This window comes from Lepeophtheirus salmonis, chromosome 11, assembly GCF_016086655.4.
Source record: "Lepeophtheirus salmonis chromosome 11, UVic_Lsal_1.4, whole genome shotgun sequence".
In the NCBI taxonomy this organism is placed as follows: domain Eukaryota; kingdom Metazoa; phylum Arthropoda; class Copepoda; order Siphonostomatoida; family Caligidae; genus Lepeophtheirus; species Lepeophtheirus salmonis.
Genome location: NC_052141.2, coordinates 3,381,281 through 3,406,802, shown reverse-complemented (window position 1 = coordinate 3,406,802; position 25,522 = coordinate 3,381,281). Strand labels below are relative to the sequence as shown.

General features: G+C 33.7%; 1 long non-coding RNA gene and 2 other non-coding genes across 3 annotated transcripts; 2 read left to right on the top strand and 1 right to left on the bottom strand.

The window, feature by feature from the left end:
* Positions 1-2,218: 2,218 nt before the first annotated feature.
* On the top strand, positions 2,219-2,291 carry TRNAR-UCG (transfer RNA arginine (anticodon UCG)). Its single transcript has one exon. It is a non-coding gene; the product is annotated as a tRNA-Arg (tRNA).
* Positions 2,292-5,227: 2,936 nt separating this feature from the next.
* TRNAR-UCG (transfer RNA arginine (anticodon UCG)) lies at positions 5,228-5,300 on the bottom strand. The gene has a single exon. It is a non-coding gene; the product is annotated as a tRNA-Arg (tRNA).
* Positions 5,301-21,260: 15,960 nt separating this feature from the next.
* LOC139906565 (uncharacterized) lies at positions 21,261-22,991 on the top strand. Its single transcript, XR_011782191.1, has 2 exons — positions 21,261-21,733; positions 21,803-22,991. It is a non-coding gene; the product is annotated as an uncharacterized lncRNA (long non-coding RNA).
* The last annotated feature ends 2,531 nt before the right edge of the window (positions 22,992-25,522 follow it).

Sequence of the window (25,522 nt, the reverse complement as noted above, 5' to 3'; positions counted from 1 at the left end):
AATAAAAAAGACATCTAACTCAAATATGTTACACACCTCCGTTAAAAAATGATAAATAGCATGGGACATATTTGTGGATTGTGGGAGAATCAAACTCTAATATTCATCTTAAAAAAATCCCATCTCCAATAAAAAGTTATTTAAAGGGATGTTCATAGCAAAATACAGGGTGGGGCAGCAAAATGTTGACTGTTAATTAATTTTAATTTTCTCATTAGTATAGGAAGGTTTAGTGATTATTTTATTACATTCTGGTTCAGGCTTCTTTTGTACATAAGCAAACTATCATAAAAAATTTGTCAATTCGTAATCATATGTGAGCAAGTGGCCAAAAGGACGCGTATTTTAGATATCCTGGAGAGGATTATGAACATTTTGAAGTTCTCAAGGAGCCTGGTTTTCAATGATGGAGAAAAACTCTCCTGGACTGGAATAAGGAAGTGGAGGACACAATTTAAAGAGGGATCCAGAGTTTCTGTTCAGCTGGGTGAAGAAGATATAGGAAGACCCCACCAAATCCATAAATCGCATCACCCAAGACTTCTTCGTGGCTGTTAGGACCATCAGGAGGCTGTGAAGGGCCACTTAGGATTGTCCTCATACATGAGGACCCCACACTACCTTCTGACATAGTTCATGAAGCCCAAGAGGTTGGAGAGATAAAGAGGCAGAGAGAAATGGCCACCTTCCTCGCCAGATTTGGAAAAAAAAGTATTCGCAATTTTGTCATCAAATTTGTCATGCAGAAAAATCTGGAAATTTGAACCCCTGGTTTCGGCTTTTACACCCTGTATTTAAATTCATATTTATATTATCCAGTCCGAGGCCACCGTCAATAGCAGTACCTGGAGCTGGCTAGTGGCTATGGTCTACCCAATATAATAATCTAGACTTTAGAGATGTTCGGCAATGGTGATTGCGTAGACAAGAGGTCGGGAACCTATAACTCCCGACCCAGATGTGGCTCTTTAATAAAATTGGGTTTTATTAAAAAAAAATAATTTGTCAGGGAAAAAAAAATCATGGGAAAATTGGGGGAAAAATTTATGTTTAATAATTTCTTTTCCAAAAAATTTCTCAAAAAAATTACAAAAGCTAAGGGCAAAAATATATAAATATAATATCCTGCGGATACCCCTGGTTATGAACAGTGAATGCAACATCCATGTTACGCACTTTATTAATAAGAATTCAGAGACTTAATGTACCTTAAAAGTGTTTGCCTTTCATAAAATGCACACTTGCATTCATAATAAAACATATTGTATGCCTCTCAAGGAATTACATTTTAAAATATATGGCGTTCCATGCTTCCTTTTCCAAAAAGTTATCCGACCCATGGTATAGACTTTAGAGCACGTTTGAAATTTGTGAAGTAAACTTATAAACTTTCAAGTTTCATAAATTAATAGTTCTTACTACCAATAACTTATAACCATTTAGAGAAAAAAAACCCAAAAACTTTACAAACACTCAATGTAAATAAATCGTACATTAAATGAAATTATAATAATTTTTGTAGCCAGAGTTGTCACAAATTTTCTAGCTCCTGACTCCACAGCCCTGGTACTGACATAGGTAAAGCAAAATTGATCTTATCACTAGTTTTTGTAGCTTCATTTCGTCATAAAAAAGAAGTTATTCCACTGATACTCTTCCCCCCCCTCCTATTCCTCCTTAAACCCGCTCTGATTGTCGTGTATAATTGTATCGTTTTATCCAACCATGACACGTATTTCCTCTGTTCTATTTTCAACTTGATAGATCCACATAGTACGTTGAATGAATGGAGCTATTCAACTATTGGTAAATAAGTTGGAACTTTGTTGAGCTTTCAATATCGTAGATATTGTATTCCATACATATGAAAGGTGGTAAAGTGGGCAAATTAAGTTCCTTTCTTTTCTAAGGAAATAAGTTTGAACATGTAATGATAATATTAGTTATTTTTTATCATTATTGGATAATTTTCACACATGTAACAATAGTTTTCTTATTATATGAGCTGTATAATTGATTAGTTACAGATATATAATTATCTACTCTAATTTCGTTCAAAACTACTTTTTATATGGTTTATTTTAGACACACTGAGAGGCTTATCTTTTTACTTACAGTAGGGCCAACGTGGCGTCAAACTTCTGATATGATAATAGTGAATAAGTTTATAATTGCAATGTATAATTTATTTGTTATATAGTCTATTTATAACATGGTCGGCCGTGTGGCCTAATGGATAAGGCATCAGACTTCGAATCTGAGGATTGCAGGTTCGAGTCCTGTCACGGTCGTTTTTTTCTTATTTTTTTTCTTCTTCATTAACCATTTGTTATCTCTACTGTACCTCACTAACATAAAAGTATATTGACGGTATTCTGTTGTCGGCTGGAGAGGTTTCTGCTTCTTTTGCTATAACCAGGGCTCTGAACCTTGATTGGTTGAATTAGAATGAGTTCTTTTTAAGCTGTGATCAATTCCCAACAATTATTTAATAATAATTACATAGTTGCTTAGAATTGGCTAACTTCTAATGATTGATATTGGGCATTTCTCCCTCTTCCTTTTCAGAAGGAAGGCTGCGTGATTAAATGATGGTATTTTTGACTCCTTCAACCTAAAGAAAAGAGCATCAAAAAATGTGTATTTTTCCCTATTACACAAATGTAGAAAAATAATGGGAATATGTAGGGATATTTCGGTCAACCAATTTTAACGTATCCAGTCCTAAATCTTAAAGACGACTTGGAATTGTACGCAAAAGGGGTTCTATAGAATAATCTTTAATACATGACGTTTTAAAATACATCAGCTAGTGACATGAAAATAATATTATTTTCAGGTAAGATTAAAAATAAAGAAACCAAAAATTTCAATGGCCACTCTAACAATTGGAATCCATATACTTCATGTATATGGATTCCTAGATTGGATGGATGAAATCTAATACTATAGTGTTTACTTATACTTAATCAGTGTAATCAGAGATGAGCAATATAGTTGCCATAACGTTTCATTAAATAAGCTGCGAGGAGCTATCAGAGTTGGAAATATACACAAACCCCACTCCGTATATAGCAAGGATATATGCATTGAGTTACAATATACACTTATAACTCGAAAGCTCCTTATTACTGTTCTCCATAATTTGATCTTATCCCCCTTGAAACTGGAGCGATTCATATGGCAAATGTTGCTTTTGTTTTTGAAGTTCCTACAAATATAATCACCTATATTTTTTCCTCCCCTATTCCATCAACTAAATCAGGAATTTCATTTTCAAAATAATGTGCTGGGGAATAAGTAATTTCGTATTTCCCGCCCTTTTTTAAAAACTAAGTATATGTTGTTCATTATTGGTCACATGCTACCATTGGACAAGGCTTTGTGCAGGTATGAGTGTATATTATAAACACTTTTTGGACAGTATGGTGCTTGGTAGGTTCAGTCGTGAATGATTGTACAGTGGCAACAAGTTATCGAACAGAACGGGGCATACTCGGCTTGAATCGTATGATTGTAACACTTTATATATAAGCATTGAAATAAAGTGAAATATACGAAATTACTTTTTGTCATATAAGGGGGGCTTATGCTAAACCCAAAAAATGGTTTTTTGCAGCTCAAGGAGACTAAATAGGGGATTGAGTTATTTATCAATATGTGATTGGCGTTTTGAAAAACAACTATATGAATAACTAAAAAGTTATGGGCTAAAAAAAGAAATCCGTGAAAATTGAATTTTTTTATAATTTAAGGTGCAAAAAAATGAACTTTCAATGGGATATGGGATTAGTAAATGAAATAAAGTTTTGAAATTTGTCTGGAGATTTGTTTGCATTTAAATTTACCTCATAAAAATTGATGTTCAACTGAAATATCTCTCATTTTCTGATTCAATTTACAATTTTTTCTCTCTTTTTTATTTCCATTTTTCCATCAAACGTCAATTTTTAGTTTTTTAAGAAAAAATGCCAAAAGAGGATACTTTTTGCACAAAAAAAAATGCCAACTCAACATGTACATCGGGGGTATTTTCAACTTCCGAAACATTTTAATAAATTATTTTTGCAATAATTGCAAAAATGAACCATTTATCGATGATTATTTTTTCGAGAACATTATTCTTCATAACTTTTTTGTTTTTGCAACTACGGAAAAAATATTGGTAGTTTTGTGTTTCTTTTACTATTCCAATAAATGCTATTAACTATTTTTTTTGCAAAATTACTACAAAAAGGTTTTTTGCAATTTTCTTTGCGAATTTTGATTTGGGAATTTTTTGCAGTAAATAAAAATGTACTTCTCATCTCAATAATTTTTTAGATGCATATTTGTTGGTATATTATTTCAAGTTTTAACACACGTTCTTATATTCATAATAATATTAATACTACAAAGGATCCAAGTGGCAATAATAAGAGTTTTTTTTTTTTTGGGGAGGGGGCGTGATCATGAGACTTTTTAGGTTACTTTACTTAACCGGATATGTATGAAGAATCCAAAATAATTAGAGTTATCAGGATCTTTTTCGACAACAACAAAACACTCATATGATAATTATTAGTATATAAAGCATTTTCGGAATATTTTTTTAAATTTTTTTAAATTAATTTGACCATTTTCCATGTGATTTTCCTCTACCTCGAGAAATGCTTAGCTAGCACTTTTATATAGCAGCTTTAGATGATAAAAGCCTCAAGGTTACTCGTCGTCTTTAATGCACTAATCATTACATTACACTTATTGTTATCTATTTAAAAATACAAAAATAATGATAACAGCTTTGAAAAATTTAAAAAAACCTATTCGGATGACAACTACAAAAAAAAACATTCTTTCATAATCATATTTTTTTCATCACTGATAAGGATGATCGCCATGACAAATTTCATAAACTTTTTCCAATTTATTTCAAAACGAATACATTTTTTTTTTTTTTAATTTTGACAGTCCTTTGTCCACCAAAAGTTAAACACAAAAAAGTAAGAGCAACATAATACCTCCTATAACAAACAATTAAACATTTAAAATAATTAAAATACAGATATTTAGAACAACAATATAAGTTTAAAGATAAATCTCTTTTTATTAGCTAAAATAAGAACATATCCTACGCCTTAATCATCTATATTATTTTTTTTTTACCTATAGTGCTGATATAAGATTAAAAGTAAATAGTTTAAGATTTAATCACATTCATAATTAAATGAAAAGAAAAAATATACTACGACCGTGACAGGACTCGAACCTGCAATCCTCAGATTCGAAGTCTGATGCCTTATCCATTAGGCCACACGGCCGATCTTGATGGTGGAGGAGAATATAACTTATAGATATTTTATTGTTTTAATTACAATTGTAGTTACGGCGACTTTCAATAATTAACCATTTATTTGGAATCTAAATATACATTCCGTGTACATTGTACATCTCAGTAGCAAAATCCAATCATAGGCGATGATTCCTAATAATTATCAATTTTTAACTCTAATCAAATTAACCTTGAAGTGAAAGCTAATGCTCGAAAACAATCAAATTTGGTTGAAATGACTTACAGAATCATTGATCTACTAAATTAGGTATATTAATTAATTTAAACCATTAATTCTGGCTGTTGATATCAAAAAGGAATACAAATGTTTTTTGAAGAAATGTAAAATAAGCCTATATCTCTACACAATTATTTCACAATTTAAAAGTACGTATATTGAATATTATAAATCTCTTTTTAACAAACAGTTTTAAATACATACCCAAGGGTTTGTCCGGTTCAGTGGTTATATCGGTCCCGGTTTGCTTAGTTTCATATCAACGGTTTCGGTCTAAGTTCTTTTTTATACAGGCTCACTTTGGTAATAAGCACTTAAAACATGGGACGTCGCTAGAAAGTTCGGGCCCAAGAAATGATATTAGTTACAAACAGGGCAGCAGCTATACGGAGAGTGCGTAGTGCCCCAAGTTCCAGGAGGGGGAGGAAAACTAAGGTTGCTGAAGACAATGGTTTTCAAAGTGGATGCCGTGAGGGGAGGCTGGAGAAATGAGGATTGGTTTCAGTCAACACATACATGGTACGTATGTTTCGTATAAGGGCCCTCATCTAAAAATTAGTGGAGGGGGGCTTTGGTATAATAACATTTGGGAAGCCTGACTTAAGAAATATTAAGAAAGCTTATAGGCTCGACGGCTCGAAAGGTGCAAAAAAAATCCTGACATGGATCAAGGCTAAAAGGGTCAATTTTGAAAATTTTCTCGCACAAGAAGATTTTCAAAGTTGATCATTTCCACAACCGCTGGAACGACCACTGGGATGTGGGGGGAAAAAAAAGAGGTCCATGGGGTTTACCACACCAAATATCCGACCCAAATAAAGGTCCTCGGCATTGTGGTATCTGATGGATTAAAGATCCCTCTGTTATTTTTCAAGGCTGGACAGAAAATTGGTCAGGAGGGCTACTATAAGATACTTAGGTACATTATCTGGCCATGACTGAAGACCAACTATCCGGAGGGTAACTACGTTTGTAATCAGAACGGCACCCCCTCTCACATATCCACCAAGTGCCAAAAGTTCTGCGCGGATAACATGGGTAGATTATGATCCAAAAGACATGTCCCCCTTCCTCAGCAGATTTGAACCCACTGGATTTTTCTATACAGGGCAATTTGGAGAGGGAAACCAATAGGACCTCACATCCAAATGTGGACTCACTGAAGTCCTTTATAGTGGCTGAATGCGATAACTTGTCAGATGTGTTTGTCATCAACTACTGCATGGCCTTCAGGCGACGTGTAAAGGCTATGATTGTTTATGAAGGTGGCCATATTGAGTGATTTTTTTTTGCAAAATCCCTGTTTACATATATTGTTACCATTACTTTTTTTTTTGACTATTATTGACAATATAAAATTTTCTATGTAGTTCTAAATCCATTTCTCGAGTCCACGTTTTGCCGCCCTACCCTGTACTTCATGGAGCACTATATACAGCACCCCCAATGACATTTTGTCGTATATACAGACATTAAAACATTCAGAAAGACAAACTTGGCTTTATTTATACAGATATAAGATTAGCAAAAAGGATCCTTGTATTGAACGCGCTAAATAATTATGGTACATCTTTCAAGCACCGATAACTGGTCAATATTATGAACTAAGTGTGGAGATAATACACAAATTAATTAATTAATAATGTCTGCAGAGAACATTATCATGACCCTCTATACTTTTTAATACCATGTACATTCCATCTCATAAATAAAAGACACTCAACCAAATTAAATAATAAAAATTGGAATATTTCTCCATAATTAATAAAAATACTATGACAATTTCGGGAAAAAAATTATTTTTATGTGAATTATTTTGAGCTGTCGTTTCCTTTGTCATAGTTTCGTTATGAGCCTTTATTTTTTTCTCTTTCTTTCCCTCATTTCATATTCATAATTTAATACGGTTATGAAAATGGCAATAAAATGATAATGATGGCCATAACGCCGTATATATTATGCAAATTTTATTTTATTTCATTTTCTTTGGTATTTGTGCGTGTGAGTAGCTTTTGATTCTAAGTAAGTACAGGGTGTGCCCGCTATCTTTATACCCAAAAATGATTTTTTTGTAAACCTAATGTTCTCTCCATCTAGTTATCAAATTAAAAAAAAGGAAACCAAATTCTGATTTGTGTTGCTCAATAAAATCACCTCCATCCATAATTTAAGCCTCTTTACGAGGCCAAAAACGCTAACAGGCCTTAACCACTTGATCTCTTGACAAATCCTGGAACTGTCTTTGGTGTTGTAAGACATTCGATTGGTTTATCGTTTGATCACGCCCACATTAAAAAAATCCATCAGATTCAGATCCGGCCAAAAGCCCATCGAGTTAAAGTCGTCAAAATTGTCTTGTCAATTGTCAATTGTCTTGTCAAAATTGTCTATTTCTTAGAGGTGTGGCAGGGAGACAAGCCCTTTAGAGGGCTCAAATTCCCTCTGAATCTTGCAAACGAAGGTCTCACAGACTCCCAGAGTTCTATAAATTGTTATGTTGTTCCTCCTGGTGCGGTTTCCTAGGAGGGTTCTCTGCCTTTTCCAGATATTTGGGACAACTAATTCGTCAATTGATTCCATTTTTTCCCCATCTAGTACTGGCTTGAAAAAGCTATCTAACAAATCGGCTGCCTAAGTGTCTGTGTTTACCCAAGAGTGTTCACAAAAGTGGTGGGGTAAATAGCTTGCACACCCTGTACATACACTTTCTCTCAGACGAAAAAGAGGCAACTACTGCATGATATGATGACGTATCTACTATGCAGTGCTGGGTTTCGGTTTGAAAATTTGAGACCCGTCTGATACCGTTAAGATTTTTAGTTAATATAACGAATTCGATCATTTAAAGAAGTTCGGTCTGACTGGTCTCAACGAACAATTCGATCTGGATCGGTCTCATTTAAAATTCGGTCAAGACTGATTTTATAAATCAATTGATGCTGCCACTATATGTGGCCCATCAAAACCAAAGTAAACTGGAAGGATTTTATTCAAAATTGAGTGAGGATTACGTTTATATACATGAACGGATTTCTGTCAATTGCTATGAACAAATTATTATGGCGTCGGACGCCAAGACGCCGACGACCAATACATGAGCTGGATGTTTGATCCTGAAGGGTACGTCGACCTGGGCTCTTCAAAAAGCGATCATTTTCCTCTTCAGAACGGCGTCCTCTTGTCGACTTGTGCGCGGAGGAGATCGCATACCCTCTTCCGTTTTTCTTTTTCTACGTACATTTTCGATCGTACAATAACAAAACAAACTTAATAATTGTACCTTTTGTGAGCTCTTTCAAATGGCGGCAACTACAAAATTGTCAGACTTTTAAAACTGAGGCTAGACCTCCTCGAAGAGGATTCTAATTTTTGAGGCCTCACCCTGTACAACTCATAAATCTGGAGTGGAAGAAAATCGGTCCATGATTACAAAACTACTAAAGTCTGGGTCTACAGGGGTAGATTGTGTTCTGGAACGAGTCTCAGCACTAGTCGAAACCATGGGAGATAGAGGAATGTATGTTATACCTAGAATAATTTGTCATTTAAAGAAGCTTGGTCTGGACTGATCTCAAAGAAAAATCGGTCGTTATGGGTCTACCAAAAAAAAATCAGTCTCATTTAAAATTCGGTCAAGCCCGACTCTACAAATAAATGAACTGTTGATGACACACAAAACTAAGCTAGTATGATTTTATTAAAAATTGAGTATCGAATACGTTTATTTTCTTGAACGAATTATCTCAACTTCTATGAACAAATTATTTTTATTGACCCTTTGTGTTTGCAGCAAAAATATATTTGTTTTTTGGTTATGATCTTCCAAAAAGCAGATCTTCGGACCGAAGTTTGGCCGCTTCCAGGTAACAAAGCCTTGGGGATATCAAATCATCCTCAGTGGATCCTTACCATCCTGCTTGACACATTTTATCGGGTAGTGCAACCATCTGCTTTAGCTAAAAACACATTATATATTATACCATTTAAATTTTCACAAAATGCACCAAAGTGCACAAGGTATGTATTCCTCAGGTACGTTATCGTCAGGTCACATACTGAGCAACTGAAGGGGTAAAGTACGATTCGTACCGAACTTACTCTCCCTTAGTATGTGTTTGTGTTAAGACCGGTTTGTAGGGGGATGGGATGAGGCCTCGATATGAAGTAAAAAAAGCAAATATTTATTTTTGTGCAATATTGTTTTTATGTGCTTTAAAATTGTGAATATCGGCCAACAGTAACGTCATGTGAAGTTAAATGACCATCATAAATATATTAGGCTAATCAAAAAGTTCTGAGCGTTTTTCGCTAGATGTCTTTAGTGAGCTATATCTCACGACTAATACGTTGCATTAAAAAAAGTTAAAATTATGATGAAAGGTTAAGCCTACAATTTAAAAAAAAGTTAATTCACATTTTGGTGCTTGCTGGAGCCAGTGGTTTATTACAGCGTTTCAAAATGGAAGTAAAAGAAGAAAATATATAGATTCTTCATTATCACTACAACAAGTTGAAAAGGCGGCGAAAGTGATCAATTTTTTGTGTGCTGTTTATGGACCCAATGCCCTATCGATTGCAACGGCAAAGCGGTGGTTCCAAAGAGCCCCTGTTCTGGTAATCTGGACGTCAAAAACTTCGACAAAATAATGAATATCGTGGATTTAGACCGGAATTTGAGTACTTATTCCATTGCCCAGGAACTGAAAATTAGTCAGAAAACTGTCAGGGAATAATCTAAATCCTAAATATATTAATTTTATTGTCAAAGTCAAGCGAAAAAACGCTAAGCACTTTTTACTTCACCTATAATAAATCAAAAGTTTGGTGAAAATCGTTCTATATATTAAGACTGAAATATCAGTCCTAATCTGCCTATAAAAATCTCTTAAGACCTAAAAACCGATTCGGTCTTGGACCGAGTCTCAACACTAGTATCTAATGATTTATAAAGAGTTATAACTTCACTATGATGAGACTGAACGAAAAGAAGAAATTCATTTCAAGTGAAATACGTGACTTCCTGTATGTGTCTTCGATTTGCACATCCAACCAATCCGTCAATTTGAGTTATAATACAATTTTTTTACTATTTTTTTGTTATCATGGATAGTGTGAAATTATACGATACTTGAAATGTATGAAATCCCTCTAGGTTTAATTCACAATATGTCTTTATTTGTGATTCATTAATTATCGTATATACCGGGTCATTCAGGTAAATCCGGACTATCTTTAACTACATCCTCAACAATAATGAATGAATTTAATTCGATTATTTCAATTTTAAAGGGAGAGATTAAGCCTTAGCTTTTAATTAGTAGGACAACTTTTAATTCAAAACAAGTATTAACGATGTAGGAGACTCGGAGGAACACCATCGTCGTCGAATTTGCTTGCACGGGACATCAACAAGCGTACATCAAGAAGATGCTCAGATATCCAAAAAGCACAGTCTATAACGTCTACAACCACTGGAAGGAGGAAGGTGCATATAAGACAAACGCCCATAAGCCCCTGAGTGATAAAACACACACTCATTCCTCGCAGGCCTGAAACGTTCTATGACTCCTCTCCTTGTACTCAGATTAACGTTCTTGTCAAAAAGCTCAAAATAAGCCGTACAACAGTCTCCAGGGCCATAAACACTGCCTTGTGGATTAAGTCTTATCGCCTCTACAAAAGCCATATCCTTACAGACAAAATGAAGGGCACCCGGGCATCCCACGGAAAAAAATTGCTGAACGATTTTATGACCCATGGTAGCCGAATAATATTTTATTCGGATTAGAAAATATGGACTGTTGACAGATCCCACAACATCCAGAACGACGGATGGTTGGCCAGAGAGAGAGAGCTAATGTCTCCCACATCTTTAAAACCAAGTTTCCAGCCAGCATGATGATCTTTGGGGTAATTGGGAGCAACGGCATTGTCATCCACTCCATCTTCTTCTAGTCAAATGAGATAGTGGGTGCCAAAAAGATACTCTGCACTCCTTTCTGACCAAATGATACCTTGGATTAAAGCTGATGTCGAGCTCCTGTTTTAACAAGACTCGACTCCCTCTCAAAAGCCTGCAAGAGCCAAAAATTGTTAAAAGAAGAGAAGGTGTCATTTTGACACCCCCACATCTTGCCATCTAACTCCCCCTATATGAATCTGATGGATTACTTCTTATACGGATAGTTAGAAAGTAAGATCTCTGCCAATTCACACAATAGCATCAACTCATTGAAAGTCTTCATCATCAATTAAAGAAACAAAGTCTTCCCCTGGGGACGCAGTCAAGGCCTGCAAATCCTTTAGGCCTCGTATCAAGCAAATGAACAGCGAAAATAGCAAACACATTCAATGAATTTTTTCTTATGTATCATTAGAACTTGTTAATAAAATTTAAAAACTATACTTTCTTCCCTTATTGATCCGGATGTAGTTAAATGTAGTCTGGATTTAGCGGAAAGACTCTGTATACTCTGGTTCTTGGGGTTCTAGTCCCTAAAATTTCCTTCTCTGTCCTATATACCCCTTCAACCATCTACTCTCTAGCTTGCATACAAGTCGAGAAAATAACACTTTAACGTGATCTACAAATTTCCTTTCGAGCACTCCAGGATCAACGTCTACGTCGTCCACAAGTCCAAAACGATGGTGCCGAAGAAGGGCTCTGTCAAAAAGGCTAAACTGGATCCGTATGAGTTGAAGAAAACAGCCTAGGCCAATCACCTCAAGTCCAGACCTTGAAAGAGATCTCAGGGTTTCACACGAGACTGTACAGAGATCTATCATAAAAATAAGTCTAAAGAGTCTTCTGAGGTTGGAGAGGCCACTTTTGATACAGGAAATGAAAGAAATATCTGTAATACATTATGAAGCATTCATTATTTTTTAAAGGTAAAGTATACAATGCAAAAACAAAATTACCTTTATTATAAGAATTATTAAATCTTCTATTGTTGATAAAATTAGATTCATGTCCAATGAGTCTGTTTCTCCATTTTCGGAAGTAGGAGATTCCAAATACGGAGTAAAGTATGTATGATCCTGAAATTGTGGAAATCTTGTTTTAACTAAAAAATAGTATCAAAAAGTTGCTTGAGATTTCCTTAATTACTAAGTTTGCTTAGCGTCACGAATGTTTCCTGGAGTTTTTGTATAGCCTTAAAACTTTAGGCTATAGATATTTAAACCATGTTGGAATGGATTGAGAGTTGGAATTCCTTATGGATTGATTTTTTTTCAAGATGCTTAGGAGCCCAATCGAGAATTATCTGATGATTTCCATAGATTTCTTTTCATTTTTAGGACCCATTGCTTTCGAAGGAATTCGTCCCTTGGAAATTCCTGCAATCCACGGTAATACAAGTGGTATTTTTACAAAATATATAAAGCCTTTCTAAAGTTATTCACCTACAATATACTGTTAAATTTTGAATGTTTTGACCCGTGACTCAAACACATGAGAAAGTCAGCTATCATCAAAGCGGATAGACTGGTGACGTAAATCTACCTATAGGACTCTGTCACCTACAAAATAACTTCCAAATTGTCAGGGTTACCATATCATTTTTTTAAAACATACACACTACTTTCATCACTAATGATAAGTGAATGGTAACCCTGCTATATAGCTTGAATTCTTCTTCTTACCCAAAAACAATTAAATAGCAAGACACTACATTTGGATAGCTTCCTTACATTTTAGAAATGAAACCCTTGATTGAGTTGATGGAATAGAAAAAAAAATGTAAAAATCCCTTATAAATTGTTATACATTAAATAATATATGTATCTACCGGTAGTTGCATAAATACGCAGACTATTTGTGGCAAATAATTAAATGTGTAATAAAATTCGTATGACGTATTTTTTTGAGAATTATATATTCTGATATTAAATTTAATATAATTACTGAATATAATCGCCATCAGCTGCTATGACACCCTCCAAGCGCCCGTGGAAGGCCTTGCACACATTGATGATGCAATGGTCTTCCATGGCTGCCCATTGCTCACTGACGCTGCCCTTCAATGAGTCCAAATTGGGGTGGCGGGTAGCACAGACCTTCTTCTCAATTTGCCACCACACACTGTACCCAAGAGGATTCAAATCAGGTGATTGAGGTGGCCAAATGTTTTTGTGAAGGCCTCCTTCACCTCCTCCACATTGATTTTCCGTTGTCTGCCGGTCCGAACACCCTTCTTCAGATCTTTTCCCTCCTTGACAAGCTTCTGGACCTTAAACACAGTAGTCTTGGATAGTCCAGTATCCTTGAGTATCTCCTTGACAGACCTACCGGCGCGGAGGAGAGTGGCAACCATATGACGTTGTGCCTCGTCATTCATTGTAAACGACTTTGTTTGATACGAGTAAGAAAAACAAAAACAAAGGCAAAAAATCACCAAGTTACTTGTGCTGGCGTGTTTTTGTATTTCCGATCACGGAACCTCGAGATATAAGCGTTTAAAAATTAGTCCGCGTATTTATGCAACTACCGGTATGTGATATATACATATTTGTAGGAACCTCAGAAACAAAAGGATTTAAAGTAAAATAAACTGATTGAGGGTTCTTGAAATACGATTCGGATATTTAGAATTTATTATTTACATATTGGATTGATTGAGAGGTAGGGGAAATAGAAGGAAGAGGGAATAATGGATTCATTTCATTCAAAATAATAGTAAGAAGGATCGTTCAGATGAACAGGGGAAGAAAGAATGGAAAGAATGGAAGAAAAAACTTAACTGAGAGTAAAAAAAAAAAAATAAAATCCGAGAAGTTTTCTTCTTAGCATTAAAAGGAATTATCTTTGGACGTGCTAATAAGATTAAGAAGTAGATGGAGGAATTAACATAAGAGACAAGAGGGGAAGGGGTAGCTGTTGTCCCAAATGACAAAAATAATAACGTTAGAAAAAACAAACACACCCCATTTACGAAATAATATCCACGTTTTAACTGAAGGGAGGCCGAAGAGTAACAATGTTTAAAAGGGTGTTCGATACTTTTTCTTTAAACTATTTTGCTTCAGAACATTTGGCCGTAAACCATTTCGCCAAAGGACATTTTGCAATGAGGTACTTTGCCTCGAGCAAATTTTGCCTTAATATGCTTAGTATCAATAGCATATATGTAAATATATGAGGCTTAAGAAAACGGCCTTGGAGAAAATTGCCAGCGGAAGATTACACTGGAGAAAAATTTACGGGTTAGGAAAATTGTTCATATTTTGTTCAAACTTGATGATGAATAAAAACACAAATTAAATTCTCTTAATATTATTTGTGATAAATATCTAAGCATATTTGTTTGTTCCATTCCCCAAGGGAGTACCTTTAAATGTGAGTAATGGTATTGCAATACACATTCCTTGGATTTTCTTAAATTCAATCCAATCTTCCAAGAATTGGATCAAGAGGTTTTGTAAGGATGGCGTGGGGATAAATAGCTTAATACCTCTTAAAATATGGTTTAATACCCTCCGCCCTTGGATTGGACCAGGGATAGTGTGGGATTGCTAAAAACCACTGCCAATTCATCCAATACGTCCAAAGAACCCCTCTATTACCAAAAATAGTTCCAAGCCCTGGAATTGCCGGCTGTACTTATGGGTTCCCCTGGATCCTTAAAAAGCACCGCTAATACATCCAAGGAACCTCTCTTCCTTCGTTGTATGTGATACATTGGGTGTGGTTTTTAACCATTCCATACTTTCAAAGACTTTATTCGTTTAGAAAAGTTACGTATATAAAAATATATTTAAATAAACATTGTAGTTTACAATTAAAACCCTAAACTAAAGTCATTACAACAGTTAATTAGGACGTTGAGTCAAACGATAATTAAAATACTCTCTAGTAGTTTATCACATTTCATAAAAATCTTGAATAAAATTAGTAAAATAATCAGGTAGAAAACAAATGAATAAAAATTATCAAAATCATGTAATTAAAAACAAAACAACGTAGGATGGAGACCAATTGACAACAATTAAGCATTGGATGCACTAAACTTTTGAAACCGTCTGTGGATGTGTATTAGACGGTGAAGAAACGTCATATTGTCTTTCGAACCATATAACCATTCCATACCTTCCACGGGACTCCGGCCAACACGAGGGCTTTAAACTAGTTTGTGGTGTTAGAGGGGTTCATTGGATATATTGGCGGTCGTTTTTAACAATCCCAACCTACCTCCGGGACAGTGGCCAATCTGAGGGTGGAGAGTATTTAACCATATACTTAATAGGCCCTAAGCTATTTATTCTACTCATCCTATACTGCAAAAATATTACTCACACTTGAAGGTACTCCCTTGGGGGATGGAACGAAGAAATATATTTCTATATTTGTCATGAATAATATTGAACAAATTTAGAATGTGTTATTATTCATCATGAAGTTTGAGAAAAAATAGGGGCAATTTTCCTAACCGGGAATTTTCTTCGATGGGAACTTTCTCCTGGAAATTTTTCCTAGTACTGCGCCTTATACGTCATTATTGTTCATTTTAGGTTCAAATTGATGTTTTCTTTGAATTTATAAATCTAAATGTGCGTGGCAATAATATAAAAGCAATCTGGAATTTTTTTGAGAGAAAAACGCAAAGTATGCTTTTTACTTCATTCAAAAACCAAAGAGGATTTGTTAATTAGTCAAATGAAGTATTAAGGCACTGAAAATTTTTACAACAAGTTATTAATATTAAGGATATTAGTTTCAATTTTTGGAAGACCATATTATATATTCGTTCAGTCAATTTGATTGTGCGATATTTGAACTTTAAATCAAATTTTGATATCATCAATATAATCAATTTCAATTGGTGAGGGATGTTCTTAACCAGCTTTTCCCTATTTTCTTTCGTTATTCCTCCAAAGTGAATACTTTTAGACACTTTTCTTTATAAATAATTTTAAAGTCATGACGTATAAGTATCTTTAATGATCAGTGTTACAAAATGACCGATTTTTATCATGTACAGTTAACCTTGTAAACCGCAGCTCCTAAGGACTTAATCACTTTTTTGAATTAATATAAATTATAATACTCATATAGACGGATATGTTTATTATACTGTTGTAATATTGAGAAAAAGTATCCCAGCTTGCTTTTATGTTATTGCCACACATATGTAATGTGGTTTACCATCTAACGTATTAAATGTTTGTTTTCTGTTGAAATAAGGATGGAATAATGCTCTTGCCTCATCTTATACTTGTTTGTCAATCCATAAGACATTTCTAACATGAATAATCTATCATGTCTAATTATAATGAATGAATAACTGGAGAATGAGAGAAGTGAAGATCAATTTTTCTTTGTGGAATCGTTTCTTGTTTTTTTACTGATTATACTAATTTTATTACTGATTTTGACTCTGATTTGAATTCATTACATAATGAGATTTCAGTATGCATTGAAATTGTGGAGCGTAATTCAAGCATTTTTTATGCTTCTTATAATAATAATAAAAATTAAATACTTTAATTAAAAATTCACATGGAACACCAATTTTGAAGTGGCTTTAGAAACTGCAAAGATTCTTTTTCCCCTCTTCTTGTTCTTAATTAATATGTGAATATGTAAAGTACTGTTTTAGCTCTTCTATCTTAGTAGTATAAATAGTCTCTCATGTATTTGTGGGAGCAGTGGCGAGTAACAAAGATGTCTACGCATTCTCCTTGTTTCTCTGAGTCGTCCTGGATTCCCAGTATTAAATAGTTGTGGCTTTCAACCTCGTCAAGACACAACAAACTTCAACCAAAAATTAAAATAAAGGCATATAAACGAATATTCTTGAGGGAAAATACCAAAAGGGGGAACGGCAAAATAATTAACGGCGAAAGTGTCAATGAAGAAAAAGGAAAAGTATTAGTTGTTATGTTTCTCATCACTTGGCTTGATATTCATTAAAAATATGAATTCGCACTCCGTGATATACGACTTTGAGTAATAACGCAATGCAGTCTGTTTCGTTCTCTTTGAACAAGAAACAAGGTTACTGAGAAGACAAAGGGAATCGTTCTCTTTCCCTTTCAGATTGCTACAACTCTACTGTACTTTGCAGTTTTCCTCGTACTCTCCAATCACCGAACCTTAGAGTCCCTCCCGAATTTTCGCAGCGCCGCTGTGGATGTAGTCCCCTGTCAAGGCGTTCAAGTACAGGCTGACAGTGCTTTGCAATGTCTTGGTGTTTGGATCACAGACACTTCAGGTCTTCCCCCTCGACATGCACCCAAAAGGTGAAGTGGATGGCGTTTGCATCAGGTATGTAAGGGATCCAAAGGGTCAAAAAAGAGGTGGAAAGAGTCTTTCAACCGAGTTCCCTGTAGCAGAAATAAAGGAATTAGAGAAGAAGTTGAAGGAGAAAGATGTCAAAATGTGGGACACAGAATCAGCATTTTTATGTGCAAGTCTTCACATTCCAAAATCCGCCTTTGGTCTAATAAAGTCATCCAGAATTTACTTCAGTATGTAAGCTCAATACAATTATTATTTTAGTATTCATATATACATTGTATTCAAGTTCTTTTTGCTCATTTGATATCTGTCACAAGGAGTCGCTGAAATTTCGTGACGTAACTCTTCTTATAGGGCTCTGCTAGGAGAGATGCTTAGTTGTCATGAAGTTTCATTAGATCAGCTACAATCAGCTGTGGCAAGGGAGAAGGAAATGAACAAGGATATTGGCAAGAATTACTCCGATGTCGATCTTTAATTCTACTCCGAATCCAACAAGGACTGATAATTCTCCAACAGACTCTCATATGAGCACACGCTCGAGTTATCGATTTATACTTAGATGTTCTGTCCTCAAGAATCCCATAATAATAATAGCAGCTCTAGATAATAAAATCCTCAGTTTTGCTTGTCGTCTTTAATGCACTCATGATGACTTTAGACTTATTGTTATCTATTTAAGAATACAAAAATAATGATAACAGCTTCCCAGGTAGCAACTAGAACAATACATTCTTTCAATGTCATATATTTTTTATCATAGATACTAATGATCACCAAGACTGAGTTTTTAATATTTATCCTATTTATTTCAGAATTGATACATTTTTCTTTTTTCTTCCTTTTTTTTTTAAATTTTGGCGCTTTTTTTGTCCTCCAATGAAACACATAAAATTAACAGCAACATATTGATGAAAATCCTTTGTAATCCGGGCAAGATAAAAAAAAAGAAATCGAAAATCAACATGGTAGCCCTTACAATTTGAAAAATCCATTTGTAAAAATGGAGTGAGATCCACTTTATGTAGCTGTGACGAGGGAGAAGAAAATCTGCAGGAACAAATACAATTATTACTCTGATGTGGATTCTCAATTCTACTCCGAGTACAACAAGGACTTACAGTTCTCCAACTCATCAACTAATCTTTAGTCGTACTCTTTATTATCTATAAGCCTACGCTGTTAATTCTCAAGAATGAATTAATTATGATAACAATTTTGGTAAATAATCAACTTCCCTACTGACAAAGAACTCGGACAATCATTTTTTATTGGTCTCGATTGAGGCCAAATTGTACCCCAAGCGTGTTGGCCATGGACAGCACCATGTGATAGTCACTTGGTACCAGATACGGACTGTAGGGTGCATGCTTAAGAACTTTCATATACGAGCTCATGGATCTTCTGACTCGTCATCAGAGATGTGTGCCCCCTGGCGTTGTTTTGCTGAAACATGATCCCTCTCTTAGTCGAGTTTCTATTTGTATCCATCCTTCTCCTAAACGGTTCAATGATCGATATTCAGTTGCTAGGCGATCCTACAACTGCTCACATGATGGTCTATTTATATATATTTTCCATGATTTTACCGATATTTTCGACGACAGACCTGCCTCTGCGTGGTGCATCATTCAAAAACTATAATTATTTTTTTGACAATAAAAATAGTCCTAAGATTCCGGAGCCTCTATTATTAAGGGTAATATAATAATTACGTTAGCAACCTCCCAAAGTAGTGTTTCTTCTTTTTTTGTAAATTTATTATCTAATTAATAAATTACAGGACTTTCAACAGTAATCAGATTAATTATGAGTTTTGTTACATTATTATTTAACAAGTATTTATTGTGTAACACTGTAGTTTGCCCCAAACTAATATTAAGGAATACTGTAGCGTAGTAGTGATCAATGATCCACCATATTTTTTAAATGAATATTTTATTAAGGTTATATTCAATAAATTTACATCGAATAATTTTTTCCTACGTCATTTTGACTCAGTATTGTTTTACAATTCTTCATGGAAAGATATACGCCACAACAACGTGTACAAATTGTTCAATGAACTATGAAAATCAGCGTTCTGTGAAAGAAGTTTTTCGCAAATTACGCCCAACTTATGTTCCACATAATCGACCTTCAGAATCCACAATTCGCAGAATAATCGAAAAATTTGTAGGGGCAGGAACTTATTGGGATGCCCCGTCGTCTGGTAGGCCATGTACAGCTCGCAGCGTAGAAAATATTGCGGCTGTAGCCGGGAGTGTAGGCAACACGTTACCGTCAACGGCGAACGTTATCACGCCATGGTAACATACTTTTTGATACCTTAAATTGAAGCACATGGTCTCCACGATATTTGGTTCCAACAAGACGGTGACACTTGCCACACAGCGTGCGTAACAATGGACTTATTGGGACATCATTTGGATGAGCAATAAATTTCACGTTTTGGCCCGGTGAATCACACCTTTAGACTTTTTTCTTTAAAAGCTACGTAAAAGCAAAAGTCTACGTGGATAAACCAGCGACGATTGAAGCATTGGAAGCAAATATTGAGCAAGTTATTTGTAAGATTCCGGTCACAATGCTCGAACACGTCATAAAAAAATGACACAAAACAATGGACAATTTAAAGGCCAGTTGCTGCCATCATATGAAGGGGATTATTTTCTAGAAATAATTGTGAAGGATTGTTTTTTCGGTTCATAATAAAGTTTTCACCATGATATAATATTTTATGTGTTTTATGATCAAAAATTGAGTAATGTATTTTAGTAAAATTAATTCGCAAAGATTCAAGGTTATTAGAAATACAAGGTTAGACCATCATGTAGTCTGGCTTGTTAAAATTATCATTCTGATAGATGTATTGCTCAGACTATTGGAAAGGTAGAGTTTGTCAAACAAATGCAACTCTGCATCTATTAATATGTCTAAATTTAACGTGTGGTGATAATTGACTTCCAGGCGTTACCACACTCCAGTAGAGGTTCTTCGCCTGGATTAGATTAGACACTCTCAGTTTGTCAATCCCTCTGCATTATTGACGTGTTTACCAATAGGGCGCCTTCTCCACAGGGATAATTAGTTGCACTGTTACAATGTTGCTATATTATATATTAAGTTTGACATGTTGTGACACTCATAGATCATTGGCTGGAGATGATTATGAACTTTAATAATTAATTTAATATTCTTATCTATTCTATTCGACTTCGAAGGATTAATGAAACTTTTATACCTTATCAAAGATTTTTTCTAGAAACTCATACTTACTAAGAGTGCATTTATTTGAGTCCTTTAAACAATTAAAAGCAAATTCAGTATTTTCTCATTATGTGATCAAAAAAATGTAAAACATAGAAAGTCCGATATATAGCGATGCCAACAGCATCTAGCGGGAATAAATGAAAATAAATTCTAATTCTTTTCGTGTCAAATAATTAATTAGCCGAGAGGTTCAAAAATCTATTATAAAAGAAAAGACGGGTTTCTGCTGTTGTCAGTTTGTTCGGGGAGAGTGCTCCCTACCTATATAAATATATGATTTTATTTACCAAAGCTGCCATCATTATTCTTTTATTCCTTTCAGCTTTTATCCTCAATACGCCATCACAAAGTCAATGAAGTCCAAAAGTAAATTAGTGTTGTCAAAGATTAAGGAATAATTTGCCTTCCACGAGACTACAGGTATATGCAGACATTACTTATTTTTCCATGTACTCGGAGTATGAAGAATTGTACTAGGAACCAAAAAAAAACCCAGAGCAAGAGGACTCAGTCCTGAATACTGAAATTATGGACTCAAATACAGCTTTGAATAGTGGATCTTCACTCTTTTCTTTAATTATATTTAGAATGAGTAATTAATAATCATTTATGGAATATGAAGAGGATCTAGATGAAAATACAAAATAATTAATGGGAATTATGAATATAGGTAGATACGAGTATCATATTAAAAAATATATCTTAATATTTGGTTTCTTATATTGGTTGTACTATGTAGGTTTTATTGATGATAATCTCGACGAAAATTGTTGTGGCCTCATTCATCAGCACACATTTAAGTTTAATACTTTTCTTGCCTGAGACAAGACTACATGGACAGTCATACCTTACTTTTATTCCATATACCCGGAGCATGAGGACTCGAACTTTGCATAAACATTGAAAAGGTGGACTCACATACAGCTCTGAATATTGAATCAAATGGATTTATATACTTTTCTTTAATTATATTTAGTATTTACTGTTTAAAATGATTCATTAATAGTTATTTATGGAATATGAAGAGGATCTATAATGAATATGCAAAATAACTAATGATACTAGTAGGTTTTATTGATGATAACTTCGAGGAAAATGTGTGATGACATCAATCATCAGTACACATTTAAGTTGCGCGTACAAATTTCCCTGTAACAGAGGTTTTATATGCCATGACTGAATAATGTTATCGTTGTTGATTTATTGATTGCATTACTATTTTGATCCATACAGTTGAGACTGAATTGAAGTGTTTGGTGTAGTAACCGATTGTTTTCGATTATCAACAATAGGAAACTAAATTTTTACTTCAGAAATATCATAGTTTCTTCTAAGACAAGAAGATCATTATTTCCTTCACGTTCTTTCTTAATCTTAGACTACGTTACTTTACTTTGAACTTCATTGACTGTGATGGTGTAGTGAGAAGGACCAGTATAAAGTTCCATGAATTTTACAAGATTTGGATGACTATCAATATGGTGTGGGACATTGCAGGAGACATGCATCTTGTTCATGTCCGACATAAAATTAAAAGCATCAGGACTTGATTCAACTATATTCTTTGAATAAACCCTCAAATTATTATCGTGAATATGACTTTTATTATTATGTTGAAGTTTGAATTTTCTATAAGCTTGATGCTCAAAATATCAACAAGGCCACATGGCAAAATTCTAAAAGCCTTGCCATAAATCTAGACTTTTTCTCCTTCATTATCGGTTAAATTAATATTAATACTATTATTTGAGTTATTTAATGTTAAAAAAATAAATGTAATTGTTATATTTATTTGTTCTTGATACATGCATAATATTTTGTTTAAAACGTGTTAGAATTCATCATAAGAAATGTAATATGTAATATTAAAATTGTAAGTACAAAAGTCTTAGAATGAATATATTTAAAAAATTAATCTACCTATATAATATACGCATTATATTTTATACTACTAATGGAAATATTTTTTTTTACGAGTTATAAAATTAATTTATTTTTTTGATTTCAAATTCCACATCATTTTTATTTAATTTTCAAACTTCCGAAATTTCCATCATAATTATACTTTAAACAGTATTGGTTGTCTTTTGTTTTTGAACGTCCTCCATAATATTGAATGTGATTGCTGGCAATAACAATTTTGCAATTAAAAGGCTAATATGATTTTAATGTTTAGAGGGCATGGCAATTTAATATTGTAATATCAAAGATCCATATCGGCAACTCTTTCCATGTCTTTATTGGTAGCAATACCTTTTTAGTACGCAAATGATCAAGGACTGCATCATTTTCTTTTAATTTGAAAATTAGTTACGTCATTCAACAACGATAAAAACTGAGGAAGATAATGAATTAATATTGTAATCATTCTGAACTATACAACATTGGTTGGGAAGTTAAGATTATGTTTAGGATAGAACGTCTATGTTGGTGCTAAGACTAGGATCGGGATCGACTTCGAAGTAATTTCTGCCATTGTTTTTACTATAGGGGAGAATGAGGATACTTGCTACTGAGGGGACATGATACACCTCCAATAAATTTAAATGTAAAGTTATCTAACACGTATATGTATTGGTCGACAGCCACACTAACGTGGCTAGTAAACAACTAGTCGAGCTATTATCCAAGATGTTTGTCTACATAATACCGTACCTTAATTGCCGATTTGGTGGTTAAACACCTCAGACTTCAATCTTGTTTAAATATTAAATATATCGATGACAAATAATTCATTAGAGTTTTTATTTGCTTACAACTCTCATGAAGATCTAAATCAGGGATGTGCCACCTTTTAATATAATGGGCTGCATGTACACATGAAATATTTTTTGGGCCAAAGAACCTATTAAATTTTATTTCATGAAAAATGGCTTTAAAAAACAAAACTATTATATCGGGGTTGTCCGCAGGGTGTGGGTTTGAGGGGCTGTACCTCCCCACCCCCGGGAAATTAAGAAAATTTTGCTTTTTAGTAAAAAAATTAATTATTTGAAACTTGTTTTCAAAAAATTTAAGTTTCTGAAAATAGCCATGGATTTTGCAGGATTTTTTAAATCTTAAAATAAAAATAATTTACTCAGTTTCATAATTAGATAGAATAATCTTATTGAAAGAATTCCTTTAATGCAATATTGTCTCAGTTTGCTTTTTTTAAATGTCTTTTAATTATTGGGTTGGTACATATTTTTCTACTAGCATCTATTTTGATTTACATTGAGTAAATTTATATTAAACGTGCAATTCTAATAATTTTTTTTTAATATATTAGTGTTTCAATCATGCTAGAAAAGAATTAATAAAATCAAACAAATTATAGTTTTAATTATATATATATATATCAATGTAACTTTAGAAGTATAGAACCGATATACGTGTGTCGATCACATAAAAGCAAGTTGGGATACTTTTTCTCAATATTGCAATAGTATAATAATAAACATATCCGTTGAGGTGAGTATTATAATTTATATCAATTCAAAAAGTGATAAAGTCCTTAGGAGCCGCGGGTTTTAAGGTTAACTGTACCTGATAAAAATCCGTCATTTAGTAGCACTGATCCATTCCCAATGAAGGAAAAAAAGGACACAAACCTGGATTGCACCTTTTCTAAGGATTAAAGATACGTATTCGTCATGACGTTGAAATTATTTATAAAGATAAGTGTCTAAAGCATTTACGTTGCGGGAATAACGATAAAGAGAAATTGTTTAGTTAATTACTTACTCATAATGATGATTTCTAAATTTAATTTGTATTACCTATTCCGCACGCTATACTTGAATGAGTATTTTCAAATTATTGTAATATGTGCAAAATGTATACCAATCTATTAATAATTAATTGTATAAAGACTTAATGATTATTTTATTAATATATGGACCATCATTCGCAAATATTCCACTATTATCACTGAAATTATATTGAGTAATTCTTCATCTCATTTTGAATTGCAACTTGTGCAATCTGCTTATGCACGTTAAAAGTATAAATTTCATATTGTACTTATTATTTGATACATCTTCCCACTAGATGGAGTATGCATCGCTCCATAACTCACTTTCTAAATTCTATATTTTAACGATCCCATAATGATAAAGTACTCAAACTTTTCTATTTCTGTTCTTTAAAAGACTCAATTAAATAGGATCTTATTAAGTCTCATTTTATAGAAAGGGCCTTCAATTTGTATGGAAGCTTCCTCAATATTTCGAAGTAGTACACAATATGAAAAGGTATTAAATTAAATACAGATACTTAACTCTATATACTTTGATTTTGCTAAATGCTTAACTATTTTTTGTGGAGGAGTAATTATGGTATACAATGTTACTCCTTGATTAACTATTTATAATTTTCAGTTAAGTAATTTATAAATATGTTAGGTCATCATTATGTTAAGGTAATGTATATATCTTAATTGTCGTCCATATTGCAATATTTAATATAAAGTGAATTT